Below are 26,434 nucleotides of genomic sequence, written 5' to 3'. Positions count from 1 at the left end.
TATTACTTCCACCAATTCTCAAACTATTTTTTTACTAGACTTAAGTAAAAGTATAATAAAGATATGAGAAGATTGTGAAAAAAATATAGATAAGAAGTGTGACCTCTGTGGCCGAGCAGTTATGTTCGCTGACTTCAAATCACTTGCCCCTCATCGATGTAGGTTCGAGCCTCATTCGAGCCATCCAGCTGGACTCCTAATATGACAAAAAAGTACGATTTTTTTGTCAGCACATAATGCATAAAGAGCTACAGTTAATTCCATTTTGTATCTCATAAAGACACTATGGAATTCCTTAGGTAACAAAATATTTGCCAAAATACATCGTTGTATACAGCAGTATCCTCCCACACTATTTGCCTGTTTTTCAATAAATTTCATAGATGAACAAGCTTGATCAGCAGATGCCCATTAAAAAATGAACCTTTGTTGTGCCAATTTTTACCGCACTTAGTGGCCATTGATAGTGGTGCTATATAGAATATAGAGAAACATTGTTTGTGTCCGACTAATGAAAACTTCACAGATGAAGGAACTTGATGCGAAGATGACCATAAATAATACACTTTTTGTGGCTATTTTTTTCTAGAATTATTGTCCTTTCTTATTTGTAGAAAATATGCCACATCTCCTTATACAATTTTTGAAGGAACGGATTCAAAGTTACTCAAATGCATTACCTTATCTGAGTAAAATTCATGTGAAGGTGATTTATACTAAACACTGCTATTTAGATGATGGCTTAGTATATTTGGGCATCAATGTCCTATGGACAAAATTTCTAGTTTTGCATTTCATAAGGATTCCTACAGTCACCTAAAGTGATTAAATCTTGGGAATAACTATGCACCAAAACATGTTAATATAACATAAACAGACATTATTTGACGGATACCGTCGGAATCCTGAAAAACCGTCCGCATTGTCATATCTGCTTTTTTCTAAAATATAAACCAGTAATATGTCCGCATGTTTCATTGCATTTTCAAGTCCTCTTGAATTTTTTAATAACAGTAGTAACAAGGATTCGAGCCCATTTTCGGACACCTGAAAAATGAGTTCGTCGTCGGTACATAAAACATAAGTTGCCACATATGTTTTCATATTGTATTTCACACAGACTCTAACGATGACCTAAGGTGACAAATTTTGGTTTGAGTCATCGCTTCGTTCAGAATACAGCAATATCTAAGCACTCAAACATGTTCCAATTTCGTAACGAGGATGTTTTTTTTTAGACTTTTTCCTTCGATATCCAGCAAATATTTCATATTGATCACATTATGGATCCAACGATAACTTTTAGTGACCAAATTTTCACGGGAGTCCATCGGTTTGGTGCATTCTACAACTGTATCTAAGCACCAAATTTCACAACGTGTCCATTTATTAAACAAACATACGAGCAATATATCGAAATGACACAATACGTTCTCAATCCGTCTTGAATGTTGTAAAAAGGGTTCAAACCTATTTTCTGTTACATGTAAATTGACCAAAATTAGTTTGAAACATATTTGAACGTTTGTCTTCGGAACATTAAGCATTAGTACCTTTAGACGATTTCATAGTATGTTTTGTACAGTCCCCTATGATGACTTAAGTGAACGAAGTCTTTGCTCATATTCACCATTTCGGAACAGCAGTATCTGAGCACCAAAACATGTTCAGTTGTCATTATGAGGCCATCTTTAAACGTATTCCGCCGGCGTCCAGAAAATATGTCGGCTTTGTAATATCTACCTCACATATGGCGCGGATGGCACGGATAGAAACGTACAATTCTGTTTCGATCTGTACCTGAGCTGTACCGTAAAGTAGTAATCCGTATCAATCCGTGCCGATCCGAACGGCTCAGGTACGGATCGCTACGAATAACTACGTTTATTATCGTGGCTAGACGTAGCTATCCGCGCCGTATATGTGACTTTGGTATAATAGTGATAATAGCAGTAATACCAAAATACTGCTATTATTGCTATAACGTTATAGCAGTTATACTGCTGTTACTGCTTTACCGTTAATTTTACGCTAGTGGGCTGCAGGTTTCAGAGTTTTGATCGATAGATATAGTCGTTGTTTGTTTTGTATTATTACAACATCTGACAAATGAATTATTTGCTATCTTTCTAGTTGAGAGTACCTTCCGTTGCAGAGGTTATGCTACAAATGCTGGATATGGGTTTTGATGAGGTAATGATTTATTCTTTGTATGTCATAGTTATAAATAAAGTTATGAATTATTATTGTAAAGTATTTATTGCTTAATAGGAATGAGAGGGGAGTGAACATAATGCAAAGTTTTGAACTTGTAGATACAAGTAAGACAGAATCGTTGACGAGCAGTTGGCAGATGGAGGTATTTCCTTATTAAACTAGTCAGAAATTACAGAACAATTTACATTATGAGACCAACCACAGCCCACGGGAAAGATAAGTTCCGGTCTCTAAGTCCAACCAACAGGTCTCTTAATACAATATAATATATTTTTAATAATAAAAACATGAACTAAAATAGTAGTCTCTTATAGCAAGTGGTTTCTCTAGCATGTGTGAATGTACTGTACTAATATTCCTATATATTTTTGTCATCGGTCTAAACTGGCAACAATGTTAAGAGTTTTTTTTTCTTATTGTTTTGGTATGACGCTAATTATGTTACATACCAAAAATGAATATTTGCTGTACATCGATCATCCAAGGCGAAATTAAAACATGTAATTTAATTTTGACATACATTACCATTTTTGGGTGGACGGATAGCTCAGTGGTTTGCACACTGGCCTTCCAATCCTGAGGTCGGGGGTTCAATCTCCGGCAGCTACTCGGGAATTTTCAGAAACACTCTAAAGTGTTTCCCACCCAACTAGAGGTGTACTGGTCAGAAACCCAGGCAATCCTTGCGTGTATCAGTGCTATACACTGGGCACGTTAAAGAACCAGGCTGTCTATTCGAAACGAGCTAGGCTAAGTTAGCCGGACAAGCCTGTATCTGATTTCTGATCTCTCTGTCGTAGGGGCTTTGTCTCACTCTGTCCCTCTGGTCAGATCGCTCTATGTCTGTGCTAGTAGAGGATGAATTATGCGCCCTTGTGTGGCTGCATTTGAACTATGTAAAGCGCCTTTGAACGTGAAATTGATCATGAAAAGGGTGCTATATAAATCTGGTATAATAATAATAATTACCATTTTTGTAGATATTCAGGTGGAAAGAGAAAGAGGTTTTCTCAAAATCGAATCCTTAATTTCAAATTTCCAATGAACTAAAGAAGGGGTATACCGTATTGAAATGGTAAAATAAAGATTTGCTGAAACTGTGTAATCGCATGTCTCTACCTCTTTAAGTAATATAGTTTAAGATTACTGGTAAAGGTACATGATCCCATAAAGATCTGTTTGTTTATTAGAAACAAAATGAAACAAAGATTTTAACATTGCTCATGTTGTTTCTTTCATTGTATATATATATGAAACTGAAATTGGAACATGTAATAACTTAAAGACAAACGTATGAGATAATAAGTCATATTTTTGAGCTAAGAAAAGTCATACGTTTCAGTTACAAAATTGTACAAATAATTTAGTAAATCATAAATATGAGATACTACGTCGTACTTATGAGTTATTTTGTTGTTTGTATGAAATACACTAATGTACGATATTTTACTAAGGAATACCTTAGGTGAAAACAATAATCGTTGTGTACAGCAGTATCCTCCTACACTATTTGCCTGGTTTGCATTAAATTTCATAGATGTACAAGCTTGATAAGCAGATGCCCATTAAAAAAGGAACCTTTGTTGTGCCAATTTTTACCGCAGTTATTGGCAATTGGTAATGTTGCTATATAGAATATAGAGAAATATTGTATGTGTCCAACTCCTAAAAGGATTTTCTTGAAAGCTTCACAGATGAAGGACCTTGATGCGAAGATGACAATATATAATGAACTTTGTGTGGCTATTTTTTTTCTAGAATTATTGTCCTTTCTTATTTTCAGACAATATGCCATATGAAAGAAATTTGGTGTGTTCATCTCCTTGTACATATTTTGAAGGAACGAACTCAAAGTTACTCAAATGCAATACCTTAACTGAGTCGATTCATGTGAAGGTGATCTGTTCTGAACACTATGCTATTTAGATGATGGCGTAGTATGTTCGGGCATCAATGTCCTATGGACAAAATTTCTAGTTTTGTATTTCATAAGGATTCCTACAATCACCTAAAGTGACCAGATCTTGGCAATATCTAGGCACCAAAACATTTATATAACGTATTCAGACATTATTTGACGAATGCCGTCGGAATCCTGAAATTCGTCCGCATTGTTATATCAGCTATCTTCTAACATATAAACCAGTAATATATCTACATGGTTCATTGCATCCTCAAGTCCTCTTGAATATTTTGAATTACAGCAGTAAAAAGGATTCGAACCCATCTTAGGACAACTGAAAAATGAGTTCGGCGTCGGTTATAGATATAATCCATGTTTGTTTAGTATTATTACAACATCTGATAAATGAATTATTTGCTATCTTTCTAGAGGAGGAGTGAGCCTTCCGTTGAAGTGATGATACGAGACGTGGAATTAGATATGGTAATGATTTATTCTTTGTATGCCAAAGTTATAAATAGAGTTTTGAAAGTAAAGTTGTTAAGTATTTATTTCTTCATAGAAATGAGAGGGAACTGAATAAAATGCAGTTTTGAACTTGAAGGTAATAGTAAGAAAGATTCGTTGACGAGCTGTTGGCAGATGGAGGTAATTTCTTAATTAACAAGTCAGAGATATGTCAGAAATTACAGAACAATTTGCATTAAGAGACCAACCACAGCCCACGGGAAGGATAAGTTTCGGTTTCTAAGTACAACCAACAGGTCTCTTAATACAATATGATATGTTACTTAATAACAAAAACATGAACTGAAATAGTAGTCTCTAGCATGTGTGAATGTATTGTACTAATATTCCTGTATATATTTGTAATCGGTCTGAACTTTCAACAAATTTAAGACGTTATTTTTCTTATTGTTTTGGGAATGTATGACGCTAATTATGTCACATATCAAAAATGAATATTTGCTGTACATCAATCATCCAAGGCGAAATAAACACATGTAAGTTTAGTTTGACATACATTACCATTTTCGTAAATATTCAGGTGGAAAGAGAAAGAGATTTTCAAATTTCAAATGAACTAAAGAAGGGGTATATCGTATTGAAATGGTAGATAAAAGATTTGCTGAAACTATGTTATCGCATGTCTCTACCTCTTTAAGTAATTCAGTTTAAGTTATCTGTTAAAGGTACATGATCCCCTAAAGATCATTTTGTTTATTAGAATCAAAATAAAACAAAGGTTTCAACATTTCTCATGTTGTTTCTTTCATTATATATATATAACTGAATTTTGAATATGTACTAACTTACAGACAAACGTATGAGATAATATAAGTTATATTTTTGACCTAAGAATGTCATACCTTTTAGTTACTAGGTCGTACTAATATTAAATTTAGTAAATCATACATATGAGATACTACGTCGTACGTATGAGATATTATGCCGTTTGCAATACACCACGTCATATGTACGAGTTATTATCTCCCGACGAATGTCGGAGGGATATAGTTTTAGCGTTGTCCGTCCGTCCGTCCGTGCGTCCTTCCGTCCGTCCATCCAGAGTCATATCTAGGAAGTGTTTTGGAATATTTAAGTAAAATTTCATATGCAAGTTCACAACTATAAAGTTATGCGGCCCGTCAAGTTTCAGCCAGATTGCCCAAGTAACACCAGAGTTATGGTCCTTAGAATTTTTTAGTGTTAACTATATAGTGTACTTTTAATATGGCTCCCCATATTCGGTGTTTGTATCCCTGAGCTATCTCAAACGATTACAAATGTCAGCTGTTTGGCGGTTAAGGCACAACCATGGGATGTACACTCTCAACGCTAGGAATTCACATACAGGCGAGTCAAATATACCCAGTGTATTTCAATTCCGGCTCGTGACATCACCAGGAAAATGTTGTTTTGTGGAAGAAGTTAAAATATAGTACATATGGTAAGCACCATAGTAGTATAGAGATTGTCACTTATGGCCTGATTATGAAATTTAATTAAAAAATATATAATTTATAAAAATCAACAATTTTTATAAATTATTTAATTAAAACGTATATTTTTTTTTAAAACAACTTTTTAATTTAAAATCAACAATTTTTATAAATTATATTTTTTAAAAAACAACTTTTTAATTTAAAATCAACAATTTTTGTTAAGTATATTTTTTTAAACAACAATTTAAAACCTATTAAAATAATTTATAATTGTTTGTTCGTTTGCTCTTTGATTGTTAACTTTTAGTATTTTATACAATAAATCATACAACGGTACTTTGTCTTGTAACATTTTAATGAAAAATAAACAATAATATCCACAGAGTGTACTTGTTTTATCTTGAAATTGTATATTATTATATTTTATGTTTGGAATGTAATTAATTACTTCTTTTGGTGGAGGAAGCCCAAACGGGTCAAAGTACAAATTATTCAAGTAACAAACCCAATGTGTTCCAGATCCAACAGAGTCGTCTAAATTTATAATTCCACACTCATTGTTTGTTTTTAATTTTAATAAATTATTTCTACTAAATACACCTCTGAAATTTTTAATACCGAGCTGTATAACCCATTGTTCAATTTCAAAGTTAGAAATTGGTTTGTTTATAAATTTTATTTTTTTTTTTACTATAGGAATTCGTCTATAAGGTATTCTTTGAGAATCAATTTATATACCTCGGCCTTTTCCCTTACCAGTTAACAAAGATGTAATCAAAGGTATTCCTAGACTAGCAGCCAGCATACCCAAAAAGCCACCATTTTGCATTTGTTTTTGTGTTAATTTAATTATTCCATACCCTATTAATTGTTTTCTTTGTGTAGGAGTAAGATGCGGCAATAATATTTTTTTCTTATCATCAGCTACTGAAATCATACCATTCCCAAGTAACTTACTAACACCGGTACTGGCCAGTCCAGAGAGGGCTCCAATACCCAGAGGGGCTAATATTTTTGGAACTATTTTTGCTGCCATTGGAAGAATTGTTTTTCCTAACAAACCAGCCAAAGCTCCTAAAAATCCACCATTTTGACCTTGACTGGACATTTGGCTTTTTGAAATTGTAATTTCTAATCCCTTGTTATTTGCAACAGCTTTTTTAATTTGATTAATTTGTGTTTTTGTTAAAAGTAAAGAAAAGTTTCCGCGTAATTGTTCATGTTTTAATCTAAAAGTATGTGGACTTTTATTATTATAAGCTTGTGCTAAATTTTTCTTTTGTCCATCTGTAAGATTAACTTTATATTCAATATAATTTGATGACATTATATACTTTATATTTATTTTAATTTTATTTTATTTTAATTTTATTTTATTGAAACATTAACAAGTTCATTTCCAATAGTATTTATTTCAACTGTTTTTTCATACAATACAATTGCGTAAACACAAATATTAGCTGCTGGTGGAATATTTAACTTAACTGTTAATGTAATATGCTTAGGATCTTCTGTTATTACTTCCTTTTTATATTCTAAGTTAAAATGAATAAATCCATACAAACTTTGAAAATTAAATCTATTTAAGAGACTTCCAGTAGTTTTGTTATTTTGTTTATAATAATAATTAATTACATCGTCATATATTCTTGATATACTTGTGTATTCTGTTTCTGGATAAAAAACACCATTACCTACTTCAAGACGACAAGAGCTCAAAGTGCAATTATTATTTGCTGCATTAATTTTAAATGTATCTAATAAATGTGGATTATGTTCTTGTGAATTACTTTTATCAGGTCGTTGTAAATAAACAAATACATGTTGTGGTTTTGTTACACCAGCCGTTATTCTAAAAGTTACATTATTTTGTTGTGTATCAGCTGATTGTGTTATCATTTCCCGAAGGTATGACCACCTTGCTTTTGGAAATCTTTCAACAATTAGATTAAGTCCAAATTCATTGAAAATTAAACGCGGAACCCACAGAATTAATTTTGTTACAATTACTCTACCAGCACCAGCAGCATTAGCTCTAAAAATTAATTCATCATCATCTGTCAACTGCAGTATTATTTGAATTTGACTTGGAGGTAAAATATTAGTTTCTAAACCCTGAAAAAATGAATAATTATTTAGTGGAATTTTGGCATTTACCTCATTACCACCCTGGATTAATACCTTTCTAAATTTGAAACCTTTATTATATCCAGCTTGGTCATCCCTACTTTCGGCAACAGCAGTAGTATCTAAATAGATAAATTCATTTGTTCCAGTTGATTCTGCATATCTTTAGACAATTAAACCAGATTCTTTACTTTTAAATTACTTTGTTAAATATCACAATCATATACAATTTTCCCCATTTTTTTTAACCTTCATTTGGTAAATTATGAAGCTGCGTTATTAATTACAGCAATTTGATTATCCCTCCACCAGCACCAAAAATTATTACCATTAGCAAGTTTATTAACCAAAAACTTACTTCAAATAACCATTAACCAATCAAAATATGAGCTTCTATCATTAATTGTAAATTATATCCGTTTTTTTTGTTGCTTAACATTATTCCTAAACAGATATTAAAGCTGTATCTAATTAAATAGGAGTTGTTCGAATCCTCTCCCAATATTGTTTTGTTCTAAACATGTATATATTATATATTATTTTATTTTTTAAAAATTAATCTGTTAATACGTTTACGCGTCCCAGATCCTGACAACAATCTATTCAACTTATATTAATATCCCCCTTTATTATTTTTAAAAGGGTTTTTCTTTTCTTGAAATTCCTTAGCAATTAAATTGCCAACTGCCGGAGCGGGTTTCTTTTTAAATTTTTCATTTTTTATTAGCAGCTAAATTTCCAACTTCTGTTCCAACCTTTTTTGTTCCACTTTCTAACGCAGCTTTTCCTGCTGTTTCCAGAGCTTTTTTTCCAGCAGATGCAACACCACTTGAAAACAATTTTGTTAAAGTGTCAAAGATACCTGTACCAAGGACTGCGTCCTTGGAGACCGCAGGTCTACCACGTATAATTTCTTCTCCTGTGTGAGCATCAACATAAATAAATATTCCTTTATTTTTGTCATAAACTTTTTTGTACATTATATAAAACTAAATTTTAATTAATTTCTTTTAAAATTAGTGTAAAACTTGTTTTCAATTTTTTTAAATTAATTATCTACCAAATATGTCTTAATATATATTCTTATTAAATTTATCATAGTTTTTAACTTCAGAATATCCAATTATCCGGGGTTTTCTATTCAAAAATGGATAAGCTCTTGTTAATTTGCAGTACTTAAAGCATAGATAATACACTGAAATTACCATCACAAGTAATTCAATAAGATCACAAATGAATATAAATGTATCCACAGAGTTAGTTATATTTGGTGTTGTAGTTCCCCATTCAGTATTTCTCATTCTTTTTTTTCTCAATCCCAAAGCAATGTTGAAAATTTGACATTCTAATATCTAACCAAAAAATTTTATTTTTAAATTAAAATCAAAATCTTAAAACTACTTAAATCAAATTCTAAACTTATGAGCAATGTCTGATTTATCAAATTCATAATCATCATTACTTATTATGTTTCCCTTATTAATTTTTATATCAGTGTACTGTAAGAACCCATTTGTAAATATAATATCTTTCCAATCCTTGCCATTATTATAACGAATTCTTTTATTATCATATTCATCACTAATTTTATGCCAAGAATAAGCCATAGGGGTAATACTACCCAAACCGACAACTAAGTTTTTTTTTCATCTAAAATTAAAGAAACGCCCAAAATCTGATTGTAAAATCACTCGGGGTATTTTTATTATTGTTTTTAACTGTTTCAGAACTTAACACAATTTTTCGTTCCATTTATAAATTATTAAACATTTTTTTTAATAAAAGTGTAAATTCAAGAAAAATATTTTTTATATAACATTTCATGTTGTTCGGGTTTAGGTGAATTTATTTTTTAATAATTCATCAATTATTCTAATACCTTCATTTTTAGTTCTTCATTTTTATTTCCAGCATCAATCGAACCACAATTAACTCCCAATCATTAACCAATTCTTCTGGATTACATGGAAAAACGTCATAACCCTGTCCCCTAATTCTTTTTAAATTTCATAGATCTTTTATTGATAGGTAATCCTGACTTATCTGTTATTCTTTGAATATTTTTCTTGAATGAATTGAATGTTTTTTATTATTGTTATATCTTTTATTAATCAAATCAATCAAATCATTATTACTTTAGTGTTATTACTTCTTTTCCAGTTATTCAAATCCTTAGAAATTTAAATTTGTTTGACCAAAAAGTTTATTTAAGTTAATAATTAAATTACCATATTGTCCATTTGGTGAAACTTTATATGGATTATGATGTTTTATTCCTTGTCCATATGTAGAAGACATACCAAGAATATGATTTAACTGTTTTTTGTACTTTATCAGTTCGTCTTGTTCATGTTTTAATTCTTTTGCTTCTTTTTGTTTATTTGGATCTTTCGATCTTGATTTGCTAGTTATTGGACTATTTAATTTTTTGATATCCGTAGTAACATCATCTATTGTACCTTTAAGTACGTCTTTATCTATTTTTTATCTGGATTAGATTTATCTGCAGTTAAAAAGTCAAACATTTCAGACGGTTTGTAATATTTATATTCTTCTAAAACATTATTATCCAGAAAAGCATCTAAATCTACTGCAGGTATTTCCTTTTCTTTCGGTCTTACTTCCAATTCTTTTACTTTAGGTATGAATCTAAGAGATCCATCTGACTTATATACTGGTGGTATATAGTGTTTATCTAATTTTTCAATCTCTTCTTTTGATAATTTACTATAATCTTCTGCTGTCATTCCAATTTCTGCTGGTGGCGGCCGTGCAATCAGTCCTGCAGGCATTTCCATCTTTTCTCTTTCATAATCTTCCAGTGTTTTTTCATCTTCTTCTCTGGTAGGTTCTTTGTTTATTTCCCTGTATTTTTTATATTCCTTCGCCAGTTCTTCAGGAGACCATGTAATTGGCGGTGGTTCTTGGAATAGCTGTGGTAAACCCTGATATTTTTCCCTATATCTTTATTTCATCACCTAATAACGCTAACTGCTCTTTAATTCCAGGTAATGCTTTTAACTGACTTGAATAATTGTTCTTTTTACTTTCTATTCCCTTTCAGTAATTGGTTTATAAATTTCAGTGTACATATCCCGATTTTTCTAGCTTTTCAAATTTTTTTTCTTTCATTATTTCTTCTCAAAAGGGCCCTCATCTTCTGCCCGATTAAGTTTTTCTTATTCTTATTTCATTAAGTTTTGATTGCATTTATATAATAATGTAAGATAATGTAATATTATTATATAATGGAAATTCCAAATTATGATACAAAAAGTAATACCAAGCATAATAACTTTAAACAACATTATCCTTTTATGCCGGATTCATGTTTTAGAATGTTAATATGCTTGGTATTACTTTTTGTATCATAATTTGGAATTTCCATTATATAATAATATTACATTATCTTACATTATTATATAATGGAAATTCCAAATTATGATACAAAAAGTAATACCAAGCATAATAACTTTAAACAACATTATCCTTTTATGCCGGATTCATGTTTTAGAATGTTAATATGTGGGTCTTCTGGATCGGAAAAACAAAATACATTAATGCATATACTTCGAAAACCTTTTATATATTATGATAAATTATACCTATATGCAAAAAAACTTAGAACAATCTAAATATCAGATTTAATTAAACTTTTAAATGGAATTGCAGAAAAAGATAAAATAAATCCAAATGAAATACTTGAATATTCAGCTGATCCCAACCAAATTGAACCCTGTGGAATCTTGAATCAGAAAAACAAAAGTAGTAATATTTGATGATTTTGTATGTGAAGATAAAAAGGTTCAGAATGAAATAACAAAATACTTTATTCAAGGGCGTCACAAAAACTGTTGTGCTTTTTATTTTAAGCCAGTCTTACTATAAAACACCAAAAATATTCGAATTAACTTTTTCACATTTATTTTATTTGAAAGTCCAAGTAAACGAGAAAGTGATATGATTTGTAATGAACAAAATATTAACCCTAACTCTTTTGCTAATGCAACAAATAAAAAATATGATTTCTTATTTTATTGACAAATCAGGAAGTTTTTAAAAAAAACTTTACTGGTAATATATAGATGGAGTTTTTAAAAAAATAAGAACAAATTAATCAACCTGACAGTATAAGTAAGTTAAATTTAAATATTGATTTAAGTGATTATGCACTAAAAAAACCAATTTAAAAACTTAAAAAGGAATCAGAATCATATCTTCACCGAAATAAGGAACTTGATAACACAATGAATAAGCATTAGATATGGGAGTAATGAAATAATAAATTCTAGGAGATCCAGAAAAACCCCAAACGATGCAGTTTCAGACATTTGTGTTTAAAAAAAGTTAAAAGTGTAATAATGACTATATCTTGAAGATGTTAAAAGTAAAAAACAAACACTAGAAGCAGAAGTAAAGAATATTGAAGAATTAACAAAAGATTTTAAAAATAATTCATTATTAATAGCTCAATTACAAGATAAAATTGGGAAAAAGAAATGAAGCATGGTTGGATTCTATTAAAAACCCCCGAAGAGAAATCTGATTTGACAGACGAAAACATAAAGAAGTATTTAAAAACAATTTTGAAAAGTTATACACTAAAGTTCAAGAATTAAAAGATAGTATGATTAAACATGAAGAATTAAAAGACAAGATTATTGAAGCGAGAAAAAGTTACAAAATATGTATCAGTTAGAAATCAGAACAAATAAATAACTAAATACTGGCTTTACAAAAAAACCCAAGATTTAACTCGATCTTTTTCAAATAAATTTGCAGAATATAAATCTGAACTGGAAAAGGCAGCTTCACAAAGAGTGATGATCAGGGACACAACATTAGATAACCTTAAGAAGAGCTTATTCTAAATGATGACTTTAAAAAAAAAATTTCCCGAATTTGGATTAGTACTGTTAAAACCGTCCAATTTAAAGTATCCAGACTTAAGTAATATTACAAAAAATTACAAGAAGATATAACCGCAGTTTAATGCTAAATTTGAAGAACATAAAATAACTGGACCTTGTAGTTGAAAAATCAGTTAAACAAGGAGAAGAAATTTAAAACACAATTAATGATCAGCTAGAAATTTAAAGAAACAACCCCCGGATCTTGATTAGTACTGTTGACACCCCGTCATAATTTAAAGTACGGGGAAATTAAGTACACTTACAGAAATATTACAAAAAGATATCAACGAGTTTAATGATAAAATTAAAAAAAAAAAATAAATGATCTGGACTCTGTAGTTGAAATATCAGCTAAACAAGGAGAATCAATTACTGTTAATACCCAAGTAATTTCTACTAATACCCAAGAAATTACAAAAGTAAAAAATGCTTTCTTAAAAAAGAAACAAAAATTAGCTAGAACAAAAAATACTCTTGACATTTATCTGCTTCTGAATTTTGCTACAAACAAAACGATTTGATGATTTAGCTGAAGTAATTCTCGAACATGAAAAAAAATTTTACAGAATATAAATCTGAACTGGAAAAAGTAAAACGTGAAGTGTATCTTTTTGAATATAACAGTGGTTATAATGATGGAGAACTACCAGTTCTTTTACACACGTCCAAATAAAAAAATTAAAAAGTATTTTGATCGCCACGGTGTCTGGATATATTCATTAATAAAAATTTTAAAAATTAGAAGTGGTCAGGGATATTTTAATGCATTTATTTGAAATCTGGAAATATCGTAGATTATAGAGATTTTATAAACATAAATCAAGATATAACTAGCTGAACCGGATGTGCTATTAAAAATGTGTTTTCAACCAAAAAGGCTGGAATTTATATAATAGATTTAGGTTTTATTTAACGTCGTTTGATCAGAGGGAAAAATGTCAAATTCACATTTTCTTTTTAGGTGGTGGCAAGATGGTTTTACAGGTAAATTTCCCGGGGAGTGTAAATATAACACCTGAGATAGTTAAAAAGTAATCCCATCCAAAACATTTTATGTAGTTATAAAAAAAAAATTAAAAATTTTATTTAACAGAAAGGACAATGTTTGACATTCATCCTTATGACGATTCATCATCTACAGAAAAATCATTTTTCTTATGACGGAGAGTCTGTCAAATTCTACATATTGGAGGAAATAAAAAATTATAAAGAAAGAAAAATTTTTGAATTAAAAACTTTAATTAATTACTGTATTTTTATTTAACTAGAATAATTAATATAATGGGAATATTCAATAATATAAACGAAAAAGTAAATCAAAAAGAAAGACAAAATAAGAAAACCTCCATTGTTCTTAACCTGTTATACTGAAGATACTGATAGGTTATTATTTCAATGGAAAACTGTAAATGCTAGTCCTGGTTTAGTTCAAAATGGTAAATGTAAGAATTAATTTTAATTGTATTTTAATTATTCTTGTTGATGGGAATTAAATTAGATAAAGGAAGCTTAAAATTTCAACTAAAAAAACAAAGAAAAAGTAATCTTCAAAGTTACAAAGCAAACACAAAGAGAAAAAATGAATCTATTTCTATTAATTATGCTAAAATTTAACATGAATGATCTTATTTATATTACTGGTTTAAATGTTAAAAATATTCAATTTAACAATTTATGGTTCTATTATTTAAGTAGATCTTATGTTTTTCCTAAAACAATTATAAAAAAATCACATCATAAAGATGTTTTAAGAATAAGAGACTATGTTCTTTCTAAAATCACACCATAAAGATGTTTAAAAAAATCAAAAAATCACATCATAAAGATGCTTAAAAAATCAAAAATCACATCAAAAAGATGCTTAAAAAATAAGAAACTATGTTCTTTCTAAAATCACATCATAAAGATGCTTTAAAAAATAAGAAACTATGTTCTTTCTAAAATCACATCATAAAGAATGTGACACAGATGTGACAATGCTTAAAAAAATTACATCGTAATGATGTATAAATCTTTTTTTTATTTGTAGGCTTGGGTAGTAATCCCATCCTTAAGAATAAATCTTTTATCGTCATAACATGATAACGACGTTTTTTATAACATAACTAGAAACATTATGTTTATTCGATCTTATAACTTTTAAAATTTTTGCATACTTTGTGTTGAGTTAAACAAAATGTCTTTATAATTTTTTGCGTTATTGTCTTTTGACAAAGTATTTTTTAATTCCTTTTTCATTTTTTTGTATTAATATTTGCTTCATTTTCTAGCAAAAAAGAATACATTTTGCTCCGTAATCCAACAAATTCACTTATCAATTACCGCAGTTTCATCTTTAAATTTTTCAATTACTTTTTTATTTTCATTGAAATAAAATTTTGAATTAATTTGTAATCACTATTATCAAATACTCTTTATCTTTATAGAAGTCTTTATGGTCTTTTGTTTTGATTTCATAGCATAATGAATCAGTGTCAGTAAATAATAACTTCGCTGAATCTCCATATTTTTCTTTTATATAATTGTAGTGGAAATCGTACATTTAAAAACTTTGACAAATCTAGAATGCACATTCCAACATAAGAAGGTCTATTCCCAATAATAAACTTTCTTTTTATTCTATGAATCCCAAAAAGATTTTCGTTAAATTTGTGCACTTCTAACAAATGATGGTTTGGCAAATGTTTTAATAAAAAATTTTCGTCCCTGAGTCAATTTAAAATTAACTCTTTTCTTAAAGTCTCCATCGTTTTACCAAAGATGGGAAATATTCATTAATTTAAAAAGTCTTTTTCGAAAGAATTCTTTGCCTCAGATCTTTTCTGGTATTGAAGTCTATATATTTTTTCAACCAAGGAGATTTGTCCCAAAAGGGTTTAAAACTCTATGAATTTTAGATACTTTTAATCCTAACTGAGTATACAGTTCAAGATTTCTATAATGAACCACATAATTGGAACTTCAAAGTTGGAACCAACTTCTTTACATTGCTTTTTCCTATTTCAATTTTTTTTCTTTAATATTTTTTACTGTAATTAGATAACCATTCTCTGGTATAATAATTTTTCTGGAGTAGTGGGGGAATCATTATGTAAAGAATGTAATTCTTCGGATAGTCAAAATCACATTCAACTATAAAATTGGTTTTACCCTTGCTATTAATTCTTAAATTGTTTTTCTGTTATAAATTTAAAATTTTCCTGGGTAAAGCTGAGACCCTTGCCCCTCCATAAAGGTTATTAGCGTCAAGATACATAATATATTCTTTCAAGTTTAGATTAAATCCTTCATATACTTATTATTCGCTTTCCTATATCTATTTGAAATATAACTAATACCACCTCTAAGGCCTTTTTCAATAAATAGATACATATCAATATCTGATATTAAATCTAATTTGATTTTTGTCATTTTAAGCATTGCATCCCAGGCTAACCCAGGACTGCTAAAATAATGACATGGATCTAACTTATAATACGATAAACATATTTTCCTAAAGTTTTCAAAAACATCAGTTAAAAGTAAAACATCAGTTTTTAAATATAGATCATGGTAATCTCCCATCGTTTTAATTTTAAATTTTTTCCAGATGTTTTGGGCATGCTCATATTCTTTATCTGATATATGCTTTTCATTTAACGCAGAATAAAACTCCTTTTTTGGAGGCAACTTTTTTTTCGTTAAATTTATCAAATGAAACCATATAATCATATGGGTAAACACCCTTTTGTTTTTAATAATTCTTTTTCCTTTAGGAAATTCTTGGGATAAATATTTAAATTAGGGATATTTTTACTAAATTATCCAAAGATTGCGACATAATTGAAAAAAATCAAAATACTAAGTCGCTAATCATAAACGCCATGTATTTTTTTCCCTATTGTTTGGAATGACGTTAATTTCTTTTTGAATTTCCCTATTTGTTGCATAAAAAGTGGGAACATAACCTCTTAAATTATGAAAAATAAGAGGAATTTTATGTGTTAATCTAATTAGTATTACACTCCGATGAGCGCTTCCTCTAATTTTCCTGTTATATGACAGTGGTCTCTTACTTTGATTTTGAATTTTCTATATTCTTTTTCACAGATGTAAAAAAACTTTTGTTTTTTAAATTCTTTTTCGTCTTTTATAGACATTCTTAAATCTTATTAAAAATTATTTTTTAATATTTCTTTACAACGCTTTTCTTCTTCAAGCATTTTTTCTATAAATTTATATACAGCATCAGGTCCTCTATAAATCTGGGTTGGTTTAGTATATTTGTCGTCATAACAACAAACAACTTTATAACCATAGCCGCATTCTATATGTTTTTGATATTCTTCAGTAAATGAAGATTCCGGATTTGGTTGTGCGCTTGAAACTTTTTTTGTTATTGCCTCAAAATCGGCATATATTACAAAAGGTGCTTCTAATTGTTTTTGAAAATTTTTAAATTCAATTTTTCTACCTTCAGGGTGGCAAATTTTAAATACCCTTTAACACCATTAATAACAAACAATTTTCTTTATGTCTATTCAGTATTTCTTCTTTTGTAAATGCTGTAACATGAATTTACAAAAATATTTTTTATGTCGGTTTTTTGTAATATTATTCATTAGTCTGTTAAAATCTTTAATCCAGACATAATGATTTTTCTCATCGTTATTAATTAATAAAAATCACAGTGGTCTTCAAACCACTCTTTGATATATATAATGGAATACTCCATTAGGTTTCTTCATAACCAAATACATTTAAATGAAATGCTATTTTAAATTTTTTATTTGTATTTGATTCAATATCACTGGAAACTTTAATTCCGGTGTAATCAACATCGTCTATGTTTTTTATATTTTGAAACTTCTTGAGGATTTTTTTTTTTTTTAATAAGGAAAATTTTATGCCCAAAAGGCACCACCTGAAACATTCATTGTCATTGTTCTTTATATTTATTAAACCTTTCTTTGGATGTTGTAGCGGTTTCGGTAATTCTAAATAACTAGAAGCTGCTAAAGGATCAATTTTATATCTATTTATATAGTGAGCATTGACTGACTCTATTCGCCAGCCCTTCCTTTTGAAATCCAATTTAAACCGATTCTATTTATTATTTCATCAAAAGCTTGATGCAAAGTTTTTTTTTTTCGTTTATATTAATAATTTCCAAAGCCTTTGATTGGAAATAAGCTTTATTTATATATTGTATCAGTTTTATCCTTTTCACAAAAGTTATTTTTAAAACAACGTTTATTTTTTATACCTTTTAAAACTTTAAGTTCCGATTTTAAATACCAAATGATCGTTTTTTGTTAAATATAATTGATTCTTTGGATCTTGTCTATATTCAATTTTATTTCAAAATTTTTTATAATATTCTTTTGTGGGTCTCTCGATTTCCATCTATATTTATATTTAAAAAAATAAATCTTTGACAAAACGCACACACGTTAAAAAATTAATATTAAAAATATTTCAATTTATATTTTTTTCCATCGTTTTTGATCTTCCAAATTTTGCCCTACCTCTGCCTTCACAACAATTTGATATCGTTCTAGAATTAAAATTAGATTTTAGATGTTTGAAAAAATAGTTTTTATATTTTCTTCCTCGTTTGTACTACAATTTATTGCAATAACTTTTTAGGATTGTTTTTGATAATTATTTGGTCTGGGGCAATCACATAACCTTTCAGTATTTTTTTTCTTCGGTTAATAGACAACCACATTTCCATTCAAATAATTTATTTTTTTCTGATAGATAAGGATCAATAAACATTTTGTAATTTATCAAAGACATGATTTTTATATTCATCGTTAACCTTTGATTAATTTTTGATTTAATTTCATTTCTTCTTTAAGAACTTTTTTATATGAATTTTTATCTGGATTCATTATTTCCCTAAAGTGCTAGATAATTTTGGCATAATCATTCTATCTATCTTTCTATACCATTTATATAATACTTATAGAAACAAAATCTTTGACAAAAAACAAAAACGCACATTGAAAACATATTATTTCCCCTTTTTCCTTTATATCCGTTAAGTTAAATTCTTTCATATATCTTTCAAAGGGTATTAAATATTTTTTCTTTCTTTCTGCATTTCTAACGTATTGAAAAAATATCTGAAACTTTTTTTCTCTTTTTCTTTCTAGGATCATTAGGGTTATGAACAGCTAAAGCCGCAATCCGTGCTTTTGTTATTAGTTGTTTTATTTTGTGGTGATGCAATTTTGAAATAGCTTTCTTGTCGTTAAGTTTTGTCTATTAATAAATATGGTAATTATTGATGGAACAACACCAACAGCTGCTACAAAACAGGAATAGCTGGAACAAGCGCTAATGCAGCTGAACAACTAAAGATATTTTTTTGTAATATATAACCCAGTACTTACTCCTCCCCACAAAATTTAAACTTTTTCTGTAAGCAGCAGCTAGTTTAGTTAGGTGAATAATTAATTGATCTATTGTTTCTATTCCATTATTAGAAATTAAATTGTTATTACTCATTTATATAAATAAATTTTCAATTTAAATTTCTTTCAATTCACTAAATGGAACCCAGCTATTTAAATTTTCATTGTAACCTTTCCTTTTACTAAAGCTTGTTTTTTTTTTTATAGTCTCGTCTGATAACTTTTTCTATTCTAAAAACTTCTTGTGTAGTAGGTAAAAGTTCTTGTTCGTAAAATGAACCTTGAATTATTTCATCATTTAAATCTTTAATAGAGTATGTTCTTGGATTGTATTATTAATTTTATAAATTAAAAATATTTTTCCCCTGTCCAGTTTGGTGTATATCCTTTTTCAAAATGTCCTTTTAAGTTTGCTTTTAAACGAACTCGATCACCAATTTAATTTTTCTTTGCTCTTTGGTACCTTTAAAATTACCAATATAAATTAAAGTAAACATACCTTTATTTAAGTTTTTGCTGGCTTCGGTTGGTGTCATTCTTATACTAGAATGTTTTGTTTTGGTTATATTTTCAACCATTTCATTAAAATTTTCTAAATAAGTATAAGTATTATTTGCTGTAAAATATTTCCACATTATTCTTTTTAAACTTCTATTAAATCTTTCGATTACTTTCAAACCTTACCTCATTAAATGTATGGTACATGTTAATTTTAAAATTTATTCAAAAATGATTCAAAAAATTTTATTATAAAATTCTTTTCCTTCTCTACCCATAAATTTACTGGTAATCGTCCTTCTAAATTATTTTTCCAAATGCTTCAGTAACAGATTCTCCGGTTTTATTCTTTAATGGAATAACCCAAGCATATGTACTGAATATACAAAAACTTAACAAGTACTTACTCCTTTATTGGGATTTTGAAAAAGCTTGCATAATCAACTAAATCGGCAGACCAAGTATCATAATCCATTGACAATCACTCTTCGTTTCCTAAATTTTCTTTTAATTGGTTTGTATAATTCTTCTGCTAATTCATCACTCCAATTTATTCCGGGGGTAGAGTATACCCCCTTTTCCCGTTTTTTTGACTTTCGTTTTTGTCCGAGACCAAGTTTGTATTTCGTTTTAATTATAGGTTTCACAACTAAATGTTTTGCGATCTTTTCCCCAAATGTTTTTGATTTAGTGTTATTTAGGTCGGAAAGCATTTGTTTGTCACATATACCCTTTTTTACACCGCTGTCATAGCAAAAGTCGTGGGTCTTACATACTACGTCCAGTTCGTTGACAGGAGGTCCATTATCTAAAGAATTTCCTGGTCCACAATAGTTATATCCTGGAAGTGTTAACCCTTTCTTAGGTAGTAAAGGTAACATTGCTTTATGTATATCTAAATTACCTGCTTTGATGGTAATTTTAACAAATTTTGCTTTCATTTTCCCACAAGACGAACAAGTAGCTTTTATCATTTTTCTCCCGTTTTTTGTTATAACATAATGGGGGTTTATATTATCAGTAAATTTTCTTTCTTTTAAACAATATATTTTATTTTGTAAACTCATTATATTATATGTATTTAAATTAATACCAAGATAAAACAAGTACACTCTGTGGTTACTATTGTTTATTTTTCATTAAAATGTTACAAGACAAAGTACCGTTGTACGATTTATTGTATAAAATACTAAAAGTTAACAATCAAAGAGCAAACGAACAAACAATTATAAATTATTTTAATAGGTTTTAAATTGTTGTTTAAAAAAATATACTTAACAAAAATTGTTGATTTTAAATTAAAAAGTTGTTTTAAAAAAATATACGTTTTAATTAAATAATTTATAAAAATTGTTGATTTTTATAAATTATATTTTTTTTTAATTAAATTTCATAATCAGGCCATAAGTGACAATCTCTATACTACTCACCATAGCAAATACAAAAAAGCACATATCTGCTCCTTTGGCCACGCCATACGTCCGCAGGCTCCCATTAATAATACGTGCTACTTGTACAACGTATACGTACACGTCAAATGGTTTATCGCGGCCAGAAATTTGTACAAACCGGACAGAAGTTGCGAAATTGTCATTTGTGCAGGAAAGAAGAGTTTACCATAATGTCCAGTACTGGACAGGTATAGTGACCATGCACGGACACAGCCAATTTTCTCTCTATGGACTAACCTGTTAAATTTGGGAAAATGATAAAATCAAGCTTTCTTGAAGGTAAAACTCTTGGTTTCTTTTAGATAAATAATATGAATTATGTCGGGGTCGTATGTAGCAGCAGCCGCATATACTTTACATGCAGTCCTAATGTTTCCTTTTTCGAAAAACATTTTCTTTCCTTCTTGTCTTCTTTCTTTTTTAAAGATTTTCCAGAGGTGGTCCGGACCCCCGGTCCCCCAACCCCCCTCTGGATTCGCGCATGGTGACATATCATGCTTTCTGTTTATGCAGGTAAACTTGTGTTTGGTTAAATTTCAACAGAGCACAATTGTCTGAACAGTGTACAAACTCATTACTGTTTTTTCGGGCAAGGGTGGAAAAAAAGTGGTAAACAATGAAAGCAGTAACAGTTTTATTAAAAAAAAATGAACAATGAGACAAACATTTCCAACATCTTTAGACGGTTCAAAAATCCCATGTTAAACATACGATAAAGCCCGAAACGCGTGAAAATGTTCCGAATGTAAATCGGATGAAATAGACGCTCTATGTATAGTTAGATTATGCGTCTAGATTGATTAAACTGGGCGAGTCTACTTACTTATTATTTGAGGATAAAAAAAAAAACGTGTTTTTTTAAATGTTGCTCTTAAACAAGAGTGGCGGTTGAACTACTAAAAGTACAACAACAGTTAATTCACAACAAATCGTACGGTATGTTTTTATAATCAGTAGAAGCTAGTCGTATTAACACTTATGAGACCTGTTTCACCAATAAGTAAAGAATTCACAGGTCCATCATGAAATATTTTCCCCAGCGTGCATATACTTGTCCTATTCAATATCATCGACCGCGATCAATTACAAAGTTCATACGTCACATGAATACACTACATCATTTATTAATTCCATTAATTCTGAAATTGATTACTTACTAGACTAAAGAAAAAGTATCAAAAAAGATACGAGAAGATTATGATGAAAAAATATAGATAAGAAGATGCAGCTATTATTTACGCCAAACATTAACAAAAACAAATACATTGCAAATTAATCATAATACAACAGCTGGTATGAACGATAAATTTGTATAATCGACTACTATGTAACAAAACGAATACTTAATAGTTATGATATACAATGGCACACAATAACGTTAAATTTCAATTAAGAATCAAATATACGGTACTATTCTTGCCAAATCATAACTTTATATAATACAGTTCGACAAATACGGTTGATGCCAAAAGTTACTTGCTAACCTTACGTTACACAACTTTAAATATAAAATTTGCACCTCTTACAACTGAAACGTCTGAGATCCCTCTTTCGAAATAAATAATTTACAAAAATTAGAAAAATCTATTATTTTAGCCTAACATCTCGAAACTAGCTAATAGCTTGCAGAAAAATAATTTTACAAAATTCTTTAGAGATATTTACTAAATAAAATCATAATTCAAAACTTTAAAAGTTAATAGATAAACGTTTTACCTCGATTGAGAAAATTTAATTTCTGCAAAATATAGAAGAGTGACGTCGTGTCATCAGACTGTCATGTACGCTAAGCATATCTGGTCAGTTTGTATGGTTATTGGATTTGCACGAAATTCATTATGGCGCGAAAGTATAACTGATAATTTAAGGCCCGTTATAGTGGTTTTGGGGATAAAAACATAAATTACTGAAGTAAAAAAAATATATACTTCTTTATTACTGAACCGAATTTAATGAAATTAACATGGAAATTTAAGTTATCAGAAACAGAAAAGAAAATGGGTGTATTTCATGCAAAACAACTGACATTTACCTAAATAACTCAAAAATTTTAAAAAGAAAATGATGCAAAACCTTTCTTTATACTACAGATACTTTGAGGTCTGTTTGTGAGAGATCATTCTGAAAATTACGATTCTTCACATTTCTCCATTCTTCCTAGACACATTATGCATGACTTTGGTAAAGCAAGCAAATTCGATGAATTGGTATCCCCCGCCAAATTGGTTTGTGGTGAGGAATGGCAAAAAAATCTATATCAGGCAAAAAGTTTAGGATGTTACTAAGAAGCAAATAATTTCATCAGTCAAAATTAATTTAACAGAAAATGAATGTTTCAAGAGTACATAATAAATGTATGTTATGTTGAGCCTGACTAATGAAATTATTTGGAATGGAATATATTTACTGTAATAAGCTTAGCTTTTTGAATGAAATGGAGTTATTTAAAATGTGAGCCTGAAGTGAACCTAGAACGAGATAGTAGTTTGGCACCAAGTGTTGCTATTTAACATGACATACAGATGTCCTTAAGGGAGCACAGTCAAGTAAAGATATCTTGAATATGGCTGGCGGGGGTGTTGGTTTGGATCTTCAAGGTTTGAACATTCTTTTAAGAAGGAATAGATGTTGTTTTCTTTTTTGTTGTTGTTGTTGTTGTTTTTTCTTTGGGGGTTGGGGGTTGAGGGGTGGCGGAGGTGACCGGGTGAGGGTACAAAACTTCACATGCTGATTAAAAATGAAAACAAATAGGGGTATGCATGATCGCGGTGGTGGACATAACTGGGTGGAGTAGCGAGGTTTTTTTGTGTGGGAGTGGGAGGTGATATGACCAAGTCAAGGGGGTGACCAGGTGTGGGTACACAACTTCACATAATAAATGTTCATGGAAAGGAATGAAAAAAAAAAGTTTGTTTTTCTAAGGGGGAGGGGAGTTGAGGGGGGAGGGGATGTGACCAAGGCAAGAGGGTGACAAGGTGTGGGTACACAACTTCACATGTTCTATTTTGTATATCTTGAAGACACAAACTCCCTTAAGGTTGACAGATATTGGCTCAGATGAATCGTTTTGTCAAACAATAAAGCAGTACCTAGGTAACAAATCATGTACCAATTTTGTAATGAGTATGCCGTCGGCATACTAAAAACATTTGGCAATGTAATATTTTCTATTATTTGGACCAGCAATATATCCACATGGTTTAATTCATCCACAAATCCTCCTGAAAGAATTCGAGCCCATCTTAGGACACCTCAAAAATGTTATATCTTTGTCGGCACATAATGCATTAAATGCAAAACAGTTTCATTTCGTGTCGTATGAGGACTCTAACGATAACCTAAATTGATCAAATCTGAATCAAGTGCATTGTTTCGGTGCAGAATTAAGAAGTATCTTACAAATAATATACATTGTATGTTCCAATTTTGAGCCGAGACCTTCTTTTGACGTATGCCGTCGGCATCACCAGAAAAAAAAAACATCGGCAGTTTTATAGGACTGTACTGTTATTTAGTCATATATATCCACATGGTTTATTTCATTCTCAAGTCCTCCTACACGCTGTGAATTACAGCAGTACGAATAATTCCAGCCTATATTTGGACTCCTAAAAAATGACAAAAAATACGATTTTTTTTTGTCAGCACATAATGCATAAACAGCTACCTTAGGTGACAAAATCTTTGTCCAAATGTATCGTTGTATACAGCAGTAACTACGCACTAAAGCATGTTCCATTTTTTTAGGCCTTCTATAGAGGTTTGCCGTCAATATCCTGAAAAACAATGTCGACAATGCATTATAATTGTTATTTCGACATGCGTATCAACAATATATAAATATGGTTTAATTCATCTTCAAGTCCGTGAATTACAGCAGTAACAAGAACTCGGGCCTATTTTCGGACTACTCACAAATGACAAAAAATAGGATTTTTAAGACATTTCGCCATCCTTCGATGGCACATAATGCATAAACTGTGAATACCGATTTTATTTCGTCTCTCATAAAATTTCCATCGATTACTTAAGGTGCCCAAACCTTCACCAAATGCATCGTTTCGTTGCAGAATACAGAAATATATAAGCACGAAAACATTGTTCATCCTGAAAATCCGTCGGCAATGTGATACTTACTATTATTGGGACATAAATACCAGCGATATATCCATATAGTTTTATATACATTGTATCCTCAAGTCGTCCTGGACGCTTTTGATTACAGCAGAAACATGAAATCGAGCCAATTTTTGTAGACATAAAATATTCTATTTACTACGATTTGTACATGTCTCACCGTTGATCGTCGGGGCAATAAATATATTTTTGTCGAATAAATTTCTGTTCTATTGAACTCATATCCTTTCCGCAGCCTTAACGTACTAAAACGTATTAGCGTCTGATGGCCCTTTCACGCTTCCGTAGAAACAACATTTATTACACGAAACTTATTTTGAAAATATTTCTGAAATGTCTAGGTCTGCAGCTGTCAAATATATCTTACATCTGAGGCATATACTGACACTCTCAGACAACATCAAAAATGACATTTTGAGCGATTTGATGAAGTTCCAAAATTATCAATGTACCCTTGGTCCGTTACGGACCCCTGTGGGATTTGTGTTTATCCAGAGCTCTAATACTTTTTCATAGATTAAAAGCTGACATGCTGTACTAAAGCCCAGGTAGTTTCAATTCGTAATAAAGTGCTGAAAATTGGCTCCCCAATAGCAAAAAAAAAAAAAGAAAAGAAAAAAAAAGAAGTCCAAGCGCATACATTTAGACGGCGTGACCCCTGCGCGTGACCCTTGACTATCTACGAATCAAAATGCGGCTTTCGTTTTCAAGTTTAGCATTTCTACTTTCATTTTATTTACTTCCGGAAATAGCTGAAGGTCGAGTGACGTCATTTTCTGTGTTGTCAAAAACATACATATACCTGGCGAGGTTGCATGAATATGTGCTGGCCGTCCTAAGG

At 30.0% G+C, this 26,434-nt stretch overlaps 1 long non-coding RNA gene across 1 annotated transcript in view; it reads left to right on the top strand.

Annotated features, from left to right (window-relative positions):
- Positions 1–26,434, top strand: part of LOC128553793 (uncharacterized) — a 52,858-nt gene that overhangs the window by 6,136 nt on the left and 20,288 nt on the right. Inside the window, exons 2-3 of the long non-coding RNA XR_008369438.1 lie at positions 2,134–2,193; positions 4,550–4,603. This is a non-coding gene — a long non-coding RNA (uncharacterized LOC128553793). The remainder of the gene's footprint in view (positions 1–2,133; positions 2,194–4,549; positions 4,604–26,434) is intronic.

Source organism: Mercenaria mercenaria, unplaced genomic scaffold (genome assembly GCF_021730395.1).
Source record: "Mercenaria mercenaria strain notata unplaced genomic scaffold, MADL_Memer_1 contig_4329, whole genome shotgun sequence".
NCBI classification, from domain to species: domain Eukaryota; kingdom Metazoa; phylum Mollusca; class Bivalvia; order Venerida; family Veneridae; genus Mercenaria; species Mercenaria mercenaria.
Note: the sequence above shows the minus strand (reverse complement) of the source record. Positions and strands in the feature narration are given on the sequence as shown.